Source organism: Phocoena phocoena, chromosome 4 (assembly GCF_963924675.1).
Source record: "Phocoena phocoena chromosome 4, mPhoPho1.1, whole genome shotgun sequence".
Classification (NCBI taxonomy): Eukaryota; Metazoa; Chordata; class Mammalia; order Artiodactyla; family Phocoenidae; genus Phocoena; species Phocoena phocoena.
In genome coordinates, this window is record NC_089222.1 from 94164086 (window position 1) to 94176064 (window position 11979).

Consider the following 11979-nt stretch of genomic DNA (forward strand, 5'->3'; position numbering starts at 1 on the left):
ATAAAAATAGTTAGGACGTAACTCTGTTCAAATAAATACGAAATAAATAGGCTCCAAGCAGCGTGATACATTGCATCACTGGAATGTGAGGCTGGTCCCACTTTGCCCCAGTTGGGATTGGACACGAATCCCCAGGGTGTCAGAAACAGACTTTAATGCAGTCGGCCAAGCCATTGGCTCTCTTTGTCTTCCCTCTGGAAGAACAGAACTTGTACATTTGTCCAGCTTGTCTTTTCCAACAATACATAATTAAGTCCTTGAACACCTTTTCCTTCTCTCACCAGGGCATGCAGACTCAGGGCAGAAACTGCCCTCATGCCAGCGGGGAGGGAGAGGGAGTTAGTTCTGAGCTGGTGCCAGTCCTGACAGAGGCTGGGGCCAGCTCAGAGCCCCAAGAGCCCCCAGCAGCAGGCAGCAGAGGCCCTCTGGGTCCCAGGACCCACGAAGCCGTGCGCCAGGACGCCAGGCAGCCTTGCCCTCGTCATGCACACGGGGATCCAGGTGCCCGTCTGCAGGGCAGCTCAGAAGCCAGACTCCTCCCTCTTCCTGCCAGTGACTGCGCTGCCAGTTGGGAAGTCAGGCTGAGGTCGGGTAGGCTTACCCTTCCCCATGGACTGAGCGGAGAGGAGCAGCATGGGGAGTGGGCTGCGGGCCCTCCTCCTACCATTTAAAACAGCAGCAAGGAAGGAAGCAAGGTGGGCCCGAAGGCACCCTGCGCCAATGGTCTGGCTGTGAGGTCACGATGGAAGAACTAAGCCAGCTTCCCAGCCCAGCTATTCGGCAGGCACCGCAGGAAATGTCCTGTCCCCACACGTGCGAGCCTGTGTTCTGCTGAGCCCTGGACCCTGAGGAACACCCACAGGTCTTCCCTGGGACGGACACGAGGGTCAGCCAGGGTCAGCAGGACAAACACCATGGGCCTGCCGGCTCTGCCCCCACCCTTGCAGGTGCATCCTATAGGGTTTTCACAGCTTGGCTTAAGTCAGCTCAGTGTTGGCACATTCACAGAATGAGATGGCTACACACCCCGGGGCGGCAGGCCCAGGATCAGCGAGTCCGTGGGCAGGATGGCCTCCCTCCCATCACTGCGACTGCACGCCTAGGGTGATCTTCAGGTTCTCGTACACCATGTAGCTGATGCTCACGGCCGGAATCACCTTCCTGAAGTTGGGGGCCAGCCCCCAGTACAGTTCAAAGGCCCCTTCGGTCCACAGAATCTGTTTGAAGAGGCTGACCATGGTCACCTCCGGAGAGCCCTCAATGGAGGCTTGGGCCTGCATCCGGGTTCTGACCAGGGCCAGTGGGTAGCTGGCCAGCTGGCCACAGGCACTGGACACGGTGCCACAGGCCAGGAGCACAAACACTCTGGGGTGTGCGCTGTTCACTGCATAGCGCTGCAGCCAGGCATTCTTGAGCATGTCGTAGACGGCCAGGTCTATCCCAGCGCAGGGGATGATCCCCAGCATTTTGGGAACATAGCCTTTGTAGAAGGCGGCCATGTCCTCTCTGGCTAGGATCTTCCTGGCACAGTCCAGCATGCCCGAGTACTGGCCTGTCTTGTGCAGGGCCGTGCAGGTCTTCAAGACCTCCATCGGGTAGCTGCTGCTCTGGGCGATGGCCCCTGCCAAGGACCCTGCCACAAGCCTCTAGCGAATCTTCAGAGTCTCTTGGTCACTCCCAATGAGACACTTGATCTGCATCATAGGCCATGAACTTGATGGCCGACTCGGGGGCAGTTTTGAGGACATTGATGCCGTTGCCCCGCCAGAGTGATTTGGCCCCTCCTGCTCGAATCATCTGGGTGAAGCCACCCACAATGCACATGTTGTTCCTGTGGAAGGTGTGGACCTGCATGAGCACCTTGAGTCTGTCCAAGGGGGCTGTGCAGGTTCTCGATACAGCCCCTGCCCCACCGCCAGCCACCAGGTGTCTCCACCACATCCCTGTCTGCCTCTCCTCTGCCGTGAACTCATCGGGGACCGTCAGATTCTCACCCATATCAAAGATCGTGGAATGCTTCCAGTACAGGATGATCTCAGGGATGTTTTCCACGGGATGCAGGAGGCGATAGTCTCACCACTCGTTCCAGTCGATGGTCGTCGTACCATTCTTGTCCATGCTCTTGAGGATTTTTTCTGCCTGCTGTTCAGATATCTTGACTCCCAGGTCCCGCAGGGACTGCATGATCTCCTGCGCGTCGATCCGTCCATCATTCTTCTTGTCCAAACTCTTGAATACCAGCCTCAGTTTCTTCTCGTGATCTTGGAAATAATGGGCAAACTCTTCAAAGTCTAGTTGCCCATCGAGGTCTTTGTCGCCAGCTTGTACAATTTTCCGGATCTCGCCCTCTGTGCGGTGCCGTCCCAGGAGCCGAAATCCCATGGCCAGGTCGTTGACACACAGGCGGCCTTCGCGGTTGACTTCGAGAGTCTGGAAAAGGCTCCAAAGGCGCAGCCGGTGGTCCGGGCCCCCGCAGAGGGCGCCGCCACAAGGGTCCACGGACGCTGGCGATGAGGCGGACGGCTAGGTGGTGGCTGCGGCGTCCGGCGGTGGGGAAGCCACACAGCGGCACAACACACTGCTCACCATCGGGCGCGAGGCAGGGGTGACGGGCTGGCGGGGAGAGCGCGGAAGACACGCAGGTGTCCTTAGTCCAGTAGCGCGGACTCCAGGTGCCGGCAAGCTGGCGGAATGGGCAGCTTCCGGGTGCTTAGTCATTTAAATATCTTTCATCTGTCTCCAATACATTTCCCTATGTAGGGTAATTAAATTACACTATTTTGACCACTCCATAACTATGCTGTACCTATGGCAAAAACTTCATTCTAGATACCTTACTCATTAGACCTTCTATTTTGATTCTGTCCAATATTAGTTCCACTTTTTAATTAAATTTCATGCTAAATGACTCTCTTTATCAGTTAGTTGAGAATAACAAAAACATGATGTATAATACAATTTTGAAATTTAATAATTAAAACATCTGGAAATGCATTTTTTTTTTTGATTCAAGAGAATCTAAAACCCCATTAGGAAACTTTCTTTTGTCTGACTAATGATGTATAAGAACAGTGAGAGTCATGGGTGATGGATCCTCTTGGAAGAAATCAATTACTGTCTCATCCACTCTTTCCCTGTGGGAATAGAATGAATGTCAGTACAATTCCAGTTGGCACAAAACCTTGCAAAATGTTTCCCTTTTCTTGCTAACATTTGAAAACGTTTCAAGTAAAAGAAGGCACTAACCCTGTTGTTTGTGTAATTTCTTTCTCTCTTCTTGCCTTTCTTTCACTGGATCACAGAAACAATGCAAATTTCACTGGATTAATATGATTCAGTTATTATACTCTGAAATGTTTAATTTACCCTCATTGTAAGAATTTGAGAAATATTTAAATTTTCTTTTCTTTTCTAAGCTGGTTTGAAATCCAATAAGATAACTCTGAAGTAAACTTAACATTTTTAATTTGTGTGAAAAATTTGTCTCTTGCTGATGGGGTTGGTGACAAAAGAGAAATGACAAACTAATGTCTCTTCTTAATTATTGTATCAGCCAGCAACTGTCTTCCTCAAGCTTGGCCATAGGCTAAAGCTGTAATGTTAAAATCATAAATATCCTGGTTTTGGCACAAAAAAAAATCCTAAAACAGTAGTGGGGAGGGACATTAACTATTCTTTTACCCTGCACAACAATTTGGTGTAGGTCCAACTCAAGCAAACTATCACCTACTCTCCCTGGCCAAAATCATCTGTTCACTCTGAAGAAATTATGCTCCTTAAAGACCGTGAAGCTTCTCACTGAACTTCATGTGATGTTTAAAACCAGTCCAAGTGGTGGTAAAAAACTAAAAGAGGGCTTCCCTGGTGGCGCAGTGGTTGAGAGTCCGCCTGCCGATGCAGGGGACGTGGGTTCGTGCCCCGGTCCGAGAAGATCCCACATGCCGCAGAGCGGCTGGGCCCGTGAGCCATGGCCGCTGAGGCTGCGCGTCAGGAGCCTGTGCTCTGCAACAGGAGAGGCCACAACAGTGAGAGGCCCGCGTACCGCAAAAAAAAAAAAAAAAAAAAACTAAACTAAAAGAACTTTACATGTTAGATAGATGAATGAGTAAAAGAGATTTCTAAGGCAAACAGAAGTACTATGAGTAGGTAAACTGGAGACTAGCTACATTGCTAATAAAGTCATACAAACTCAATTGAAATAAATGAGACTGCTCTAGGTCACCAGTTTGCAACCTTTGGAGAATAGATCAATATTTCTAAGGCACCTTTTAAGAAACACTCATCTTAAAAGATTCCTGGAGTGGAGGGGGAAACTTCCATGGTTACAAATGTTGGAGAAACTCTGCACATAATACATCTTCTTTTGCAGATTTGTAATGTATATCAAACACATTAAAACACCAGTCTCCAAATGGGGTACATCAATATCATAGGGTGCACAAGATAATTCAATAAGGGGTAGGAAGGAAACTTGAGAACATGTTTAATATTTATTTTTATAATATTTCTATTTCGTTTTATTTTTATGTCTTTTATAATGTATATAACATTATCACAACAGTGAGTTATTCAATTTACATGTGAATACATACACTTCTATTGAAAATAATGCTCAATTGTTACTGATGTATGAAGAAAAAATTTGCACACTTCATTAATCTTAGAACTTCCGTAGTAAAACATTACTTTGAATTTATATCATATAGGCGACTTTATGTGTATGTATGTATCACTGATGATGATCCAATGAAACACACTTTGTGAATCATGGTTTTAGTAGCCAGAAGCTTTATTTTTTCCAGACAGGATGCTTCCATTTACTATATCTGCTAACAGGGGAATGACAATGACCTGGATTTTAGAGTGTGTTTTGCAAATTCAGTTATTCTTGGAAAGTCTTTATCAGAGAGGACATAACTGAAGGAAAAGTATCAAGAAATAGAATTTTGGGACTTCCCTGGTGGCACAGTGGTTAAGAATCTACCTGCCAATGCAGGGAACACAGGTTCGATCCCTGGTCCAGGAAGATCCCACATGCCATGGAGCAACTAAGCCCGTGTGCCTAGAGCCTGTGCTCCGCAACAGGAGAAGCCACCGCAGTGAGAAGCTCACACACCACAATGAAGAGTAGCCCCGGCTCGCCACAACTAGAGAAAGCCCGCTCACAGCAACGAAGACCCAATGCAGCCAAAAATAAATAAATAAAGTAAATAAATTTTAAAAAAGAAAAGAAGAACTAGAATTTTTACCTTAGCTAACAAGTTAGTCTATCACATATTAATGGATGCTGTTAAAATATATGCAATTCCTAGGTCAGAGATGAATGATGGCCTGACTAGTAGCCAGAGTGTCAGCATTTTGGGGTAGGGGTAGGGGCAGTTCTCTAAGAGCTAGGTCCTACAGGTAGACACGAGGAAGGCTAGATAACAGCTGCACACATCATGAGCTGCTTTCAGGAGGGGAATCCTGAGATTCGGTAGTCTGGGCCTTTCATAATGGGCAAAAGCATGCTTCCACTTTGCTTTGGATAAATACAATATCTCTGTCTTTCAAAGCTGTTCACTATCCAGACATCCTGAAAAAATGGTCTTGAATTCAAGGCAATCAGTGCCTCTGCTTGCCAGATATGCAGAAACATGCAAAATTCACGGAGAAATGTCTCCCATTTAAGCTGTGCTAATGGATTTGGCTTTACAAAGCGTAAGCCAACATACATGCACCTAGCCAATGATCTCTTTCAAACCCTTCCACACAGGATCATCTTCATGGATACACAACCAGTGCAAACACACAAAGCCCTATGCCCAGAAACCACACAAGGAACTCTGGCTTAATGGCCTGTGACTGCTTCTCATTATTGTCTTGAAACTATTAATAATGTTATCTTAGATCTTATGTTTGGTAAGTGAAGTCCTATGAGACAATGGAGCAGTTGGCAGGCCCTTGAAGTCATGGTTTGTGCATAATCCTGTCTCTTGCCACCTCCCTGCCTCCTGGGAATGGGTTCTATGCCATCTACTGTCCCTGACACCCCATACACTTGCCCAGCCTCCCCATCCAGGAAGGATGTTACTCTCTCCCTGGGGCAGCGACTAGGTTGTGTTAGTTGGGAGAGGCCTTTGTTTGCTGTTGCCCTTCTCCCCACACAAAGGCCTTGGATGGGTTGCGGTGGCAGCCATCTCACCCTAGGCTGACAGTTACACATGCACCCAGAGGGTGGGCAGGCTGAGACTAGGTATGGGTGGGAGAAAGCCGCTAGCCCACCCTTGATCCAGTGCATCCTGAGTACTGAGGATGCATCCATGCATGCACAGGGATTTAAAGACCCTGGATACTGCCTGTTCACCATGGTTGGGGCGGCAGGCCTATGGGAAGAGGAGGTGCCTGGCTCGACTTTTCCAGATCACCACCACCCCTCCCCTGCTTCAGGTTGCAATATATCAGTCTAGCAGCAGGCAGGAAAAGTTGCCCAGCACGTATGTCCTAAGCCACAAGCAGGGGCCCCTAGGCACAAATAAGTGTTTGCACTGGCCCCATGAGTATACCAGTTCCCAAGGGAGCACTCCCCCTGCTGACTCAATGCCTGGCAGGGCATCTTTTCTACCTTCCAACCTTCCTGAATCTAGTTTTCATTGTCTTTTCTAGTCATTTTGAGGCACCCTCCAGGGATTAACTCTGGACTACAAATTGTATAATTTCAGTAATTCTTTAAATGAGTTAGTGCCTTTATATTTCCAGTTAAAACTGGCATTGTACAATATAAAAAGAAATGCTTAAATTAAGTGCTAGTAATTTAATATTTTAATTCTTCTTTACTTAGAGTGGCATTATATGACAAAGAAAATACATAATGGCAAGCTGAGAGAAAGACAGCAGAAGAAAGGAAAAGTTTATATCGAGTACTTTTAGTGCTTTTTTTCCTGCTTTTGCAACAAAGGTCCTTGCATTTTCATTTTGCACTTGGCCGCTGCAATATATGCATCAAGCCCTGCTCACTCAAGATATCTCTGCTTCACCTCACCCTTCACCTGAGAACTCATTGGATTTGAAAACTGTTAGAGGAGGTGTCCGTACTCTGTATGCGTACCATACTCTCTTTTTTCCACTTTTTACAAGGGACAAGGAGTCCCTGCTTCTATTCTATCAAGGAGGTAGTCCTGCAACTTATCCCCTTGCATCCTGCACCCTTTACTCTTGTTCTTATCAGGGACTTCCCACGTGGATTTATCCTCTCATCTGAATCATGAAATCGTCACGTTTTTTCCACCTCTCCTGTACGATTCATATAAACATGCACTGATAACTTTAACATGTACATATAACATCACATACAAAACAGGAACATCTCTTAATCCCACCACCTGCTTTTAGCTGCCTTTTCATTTCTCTGCTCTCTTTGGCAGCAAAAATTCTCAAGAGTTGTGCACACTCACTACCTCCCTGTCTTCACTTCAAATTCATTCATCCTCCCACTCCACTCCTGCTACTGTCTGTACACCACTGAATTTGCTTATTAAATTACCAAATGATCCCTTAATGTCAAATTCAGCGCTCACTTATCTAGTCCCCATCATACTTGACTTTTCAGCAGCATTCAGCATAGCTGATGACTCCTTCCTTATTTTTATTTTTATTTATTTTTATTTTTTTGCGGTACGCGGGCCTCTCACTGTTGTGGCCTCTCCCGTTGCGGAGCACAGGCTCCAGACGCACAGGCTCAGCGGCCATTGCTCACGGGCCCAGCCGCTCCGCGGCATGTCGAATCTTCCCGGACCAGGGCACGAACCCGCGTCACCTGTATCAGCAGGTGGACTCTTAACCACTGCGCCACCAGGGAAGCCCAACTCTTTCCTTCTTGGAATTCTTGGTTTCTGTGACTTCTGTCCCACCTCACTATTAATCCACCTTGTTGGCTATTTAACAGTTTTCTGCTGACTCCTTCTCTACCAAAACTTTAAATGTTGGAAGGCATCCAAAACTACATGCTACATGTCTCTCTAATCTTGTCTATTCTCTCTCTCTCTCTCTCTCTCTCTCTCTCACTATATATATATATTCTCCAGTTTGCATCTCCAGATTATATATCCAATGGCCTCATCTCAAATGTCTAACAGGCATTTCAAAGTTAATATGGCCAAAATGGAACCCTTGATTTTCCCCAAGTATGCTATGCTCTGTCTTTTTGAGCTCAGTAAATGATATCATCTAATCAGTTACTCAACCCCTTCCCTTTAACTTTCACACACTGTCCATCAGCTAGTACCATTTTCAAACATATAAGCCTAGTTGGAATCTATACTCTTTTCTGTCTGCTCAGATACCACTGTAACCTGAACTACCGATACCTCCTACCAGCAAGACGCTTTACTAGTCTCATTTCTACACTTTCTCACTGTAAACCTGACAGTAAGCTGAGTGATTTTTAAAATCATAAATTATATTATGTTAGTGTTTAACTCTTAAAATGAGTACCTTGGCTTTATAAGATCACGCACTACTTGGTACCTGCCTATAGTTCCAAGCTCATTCTGTATTATTTTTCCCAGCATATTCCAGACACACTGGCTCCCTCATTCCTCTCCCAGGTCCACAGAGCTCACTTTCTTGAGAGCAGACACCTTAGAGGACTGACTCATATCTGAAATAGTACTAGGAATATAGTATCCAATAGATGTTAAATAAATAAATACATTATTTATCTTTCCATTTATCCATCTTTTTCTAATATGGATTTATTAAGTACCCTCTATGTTATTATTTGAGGATAAATTTAATACTTTCATACTTAGAAAATACCACAAAAATCTCTATGAAATACGTACTTTCATATATAATAGTTTCTGTTTTTAAAGTTCATTTCATTCCCTTAAACAGAAACACTTATTTGTTACTTTAATGTTGTGGTTTGGTTGTTTCCTTTACACTATTAGTGTAATTGATTGGTAGAATCATGGTTGTGGGAAACCATATAGCTTAATGGAATTCTCAAGGACCAGGAATTAAAATCCATCCTGACTTTATGCCTTTATTATTCTTCACCCTGTGCACATCCTTATCTAGAGAATGGTATTAGTATAATACGTATATCAGGATGAGCAACTTTACGAAGCAGAGTATTATGTAACTCTGTCCTACTTCTGGTAAAATGAGGGTGAATAAGCAAATATGCATAGGCTGGAAGCCCCAGAGCACTCACATTTTCATCTGATCTTTTACATTTTGGAGATTCTGCTCTTAAAACATTTTCTCTGTGTAAATTTGTATGCTCTCTAGAGGACCATTCAGTTACATTAATAAGATTATCAAATGGTCTATTGATTGTCTATTAATTAGGACCACCAGATGAATGGGTGGAGGGCAGTAGAGTTTTGGGATACTACTGACTGAGCTAATTTATGCTCGAGAGCGGGACACAAGGGGCAGGACTCTTTTTCTTTTTTTCTGCCAAGACTGAATGCACTCCCCTTCAAGTCTGTTTTCTCCGGGAAGCCTTTCATACTGCTCAAGTCTCAAATTCTCTTATCACAGGGCTTATTGTGCTGCACCAGCTTTTCATTCCTCGATATCCTCCATTAAGTTATAAACTCTGTGAGGACAAGAACTATAAATGCCCTGACTATGGCTATTTCCCTATTGATTGAATGAATGAGTGAATGGACAGATGGAATTGAATAATAAATGAATGGAGTGTTAAGGCAATAGTTCATGATTACCTGAAAGAACAGTGTGAAGGTATACAGGAGCCTATGAGAGATCTTCTTTCATGTTTGACCTCTCTTATTTGAATCAGGTAAAGGGAATTAAAAGAAACCCTGGAATGGTATTTGTGGATTATTTACACCCTGTATGAGGCTGTTTGCTGGGTTTGACAATAATAAAAAAAGAGAGAGAAAAAGGAACAAAGAAACCTCATGATGCAATTCTGACTCTATTTCTTACTGTGGGTTTATTGGTTATGGTTTATAAAATTAAGAAAGTAATACCTGTCTTGAAAATAATACCTGTCTTGAAAAATACCTAGGTATAGTGTTAGTAAAATTAGAAAAATATTAGCCGCTATATTATGGTAGATATTATCATTATTTGCTTGTACTCCTTGGATGGCAATTTGTAAAATTTTACAGCAATATTAAATATTGAGACTTTTTTTCATCCTTTTTCCAGGACTTAATTCATGCATAAGATAAAGCAATGATTTTTAGATCAATATATAGAATAAAGCAATGATCTTTAGACTACTTCCAATAAATTACCAATCATTTGCATATTCAAATATACAAATGCATATTTTGTAAGAGAGTTATTTCTTTTTTTATATCAGACTTCTAAGTTTAAGTTCCAAGGACCTGAAGTTAGAATTTTTAGTTTCCAAAGTAGTCGATATCTCACCTTTGAAAACAGAATAAAGTTGGTGTTTCTCCTTCTAAAAATCACAAAGGTGTTTAAGTAACTTACTGTTCTAGACAATGGCTCATTTTAACACCTGCCTGCCTCTTGACTATATCCTTGTAGTAAATATTATCTACCATACTGATTACATATCTCTTTCTAATCTCATCTCATTTCTTCCATCTCCTCAATTTGAAGACAGAGATTATACTACATGAGGTAATCTGTTTTGAAAAAAACCAAAAAGCCCTTGCACTCAACCCATATACATACCATTTTCCCCCTGGAATTAGGTCTTCCATACTTACTTGAAATAATCATATATCTTAGTATAAACAGTAGATTTTAAAAGAGATTAGGCTGTTGTTTTGTGGATGGTTAAAAGGTATTGTGATTTTTAAAAATGGCTCAGAGGTGAATCACTGGTTTAAGCATAGGTAATGTAGAAGTGAACAGAAGTTATTACCCTCTGAAAGTTCACTGGTGATTTTTGTTCAGTTTATAGTTTTCCCATGGACTGGTGCCCAGCCTCAACTCTTACACGTACTTCAGCACTGCTGATGGGAGCTTCCCCTGAGAGGAGATGTGTGATTGGTCCCTGGGGTCTGGTACTAGAGAGCCATCCTAATTTAGGGATGAAATGCAGCTGAAAACTTTTCTTGTAACTTTTGGTCATTCCATAATACCTAACCTCAGTTCAAACCAGTTAGATGAAATGAATACTTCTGTACCAATAACATGCAAACTACAAAGAGATTAGTAAATGTTAAGAAGTACTACTCAGGGCTTCCCTGGTGGCGCAGTGGTTGAGAGTCCGCCTGCCGATGCAGGGGACACGGGTTGGTGCCCCGGTCCGGGAAGATCCGACATGCCGCGGAGCGGCTGGGCCCGTGAGCCATAGCCGCTGAGCCTGCGCGTCCGGAGCCTGTGCTCCGCAACGGGAGAGGCCACAACAGTGAGAGGCCCGCGTACCGCAAAAAAAAAAAAAAAAAAAAAAAAAAAAAAAAAAAAAAAATAGTACTATTCAGAGGACATTGACAATCAGACTCACCTCAGTTTTTTGGTTTTGTTTTTAGGATGATATAATTTTCAACTGATAGTGTTTTTTTTATATATATACACAAAACCACCTCTACCCAAATTTCTCTACACACAGGGTAGGTTGAGCCGCTGTCAAATTTAATCAAGCAGAATTGACTTTTACTTGGACACTGGTGTGTTAATGAAGGTTCTTAAAATCTGTCAGGGTATTTCTTTGGCAAACCGTACCAAATTGTATTGATGTTTATCAAATTTGAACGAAGATATTTGTTCACTGGAAGCACAATGCAGGGGAAATTAGAAGTCAAACGTAACTGAAAGAGTTAACTTCTTTATTTAAGAATGGGTATTGTTATTACTAAATGTTCTCTGTGTGAGTTTAATTTACCAGGAATATCTGACACCACCCTCACCTTCCCACCCCTTTGCCCCTTTAAATAGTTGGTAATCATTTGTCAGATCTGTGTTCCAGCCCATCCATGTTTCAGGGGCTGGATTCATGACTTGGCCCTGTGTGTGTGTGTGTGTGTGTGTGTGTGTGTGTGTGTG

General features: G+C 43.6%; 1 pseudogene; it reads right to left on the bottom strand.

Annotated features, from left to right (window-relative positions):
* Positions 1–1082: 1082 nt before the first annotated feature.
* On the bottom strand, positions 1083–2589 carry LOC136122409 (calcium-binding mitochondrial carrier protein SCaMC-2 pseudogene; annotated as a pseudogene).
* Positions 2590–11979: the final 9390 nt, after the last annotated feature.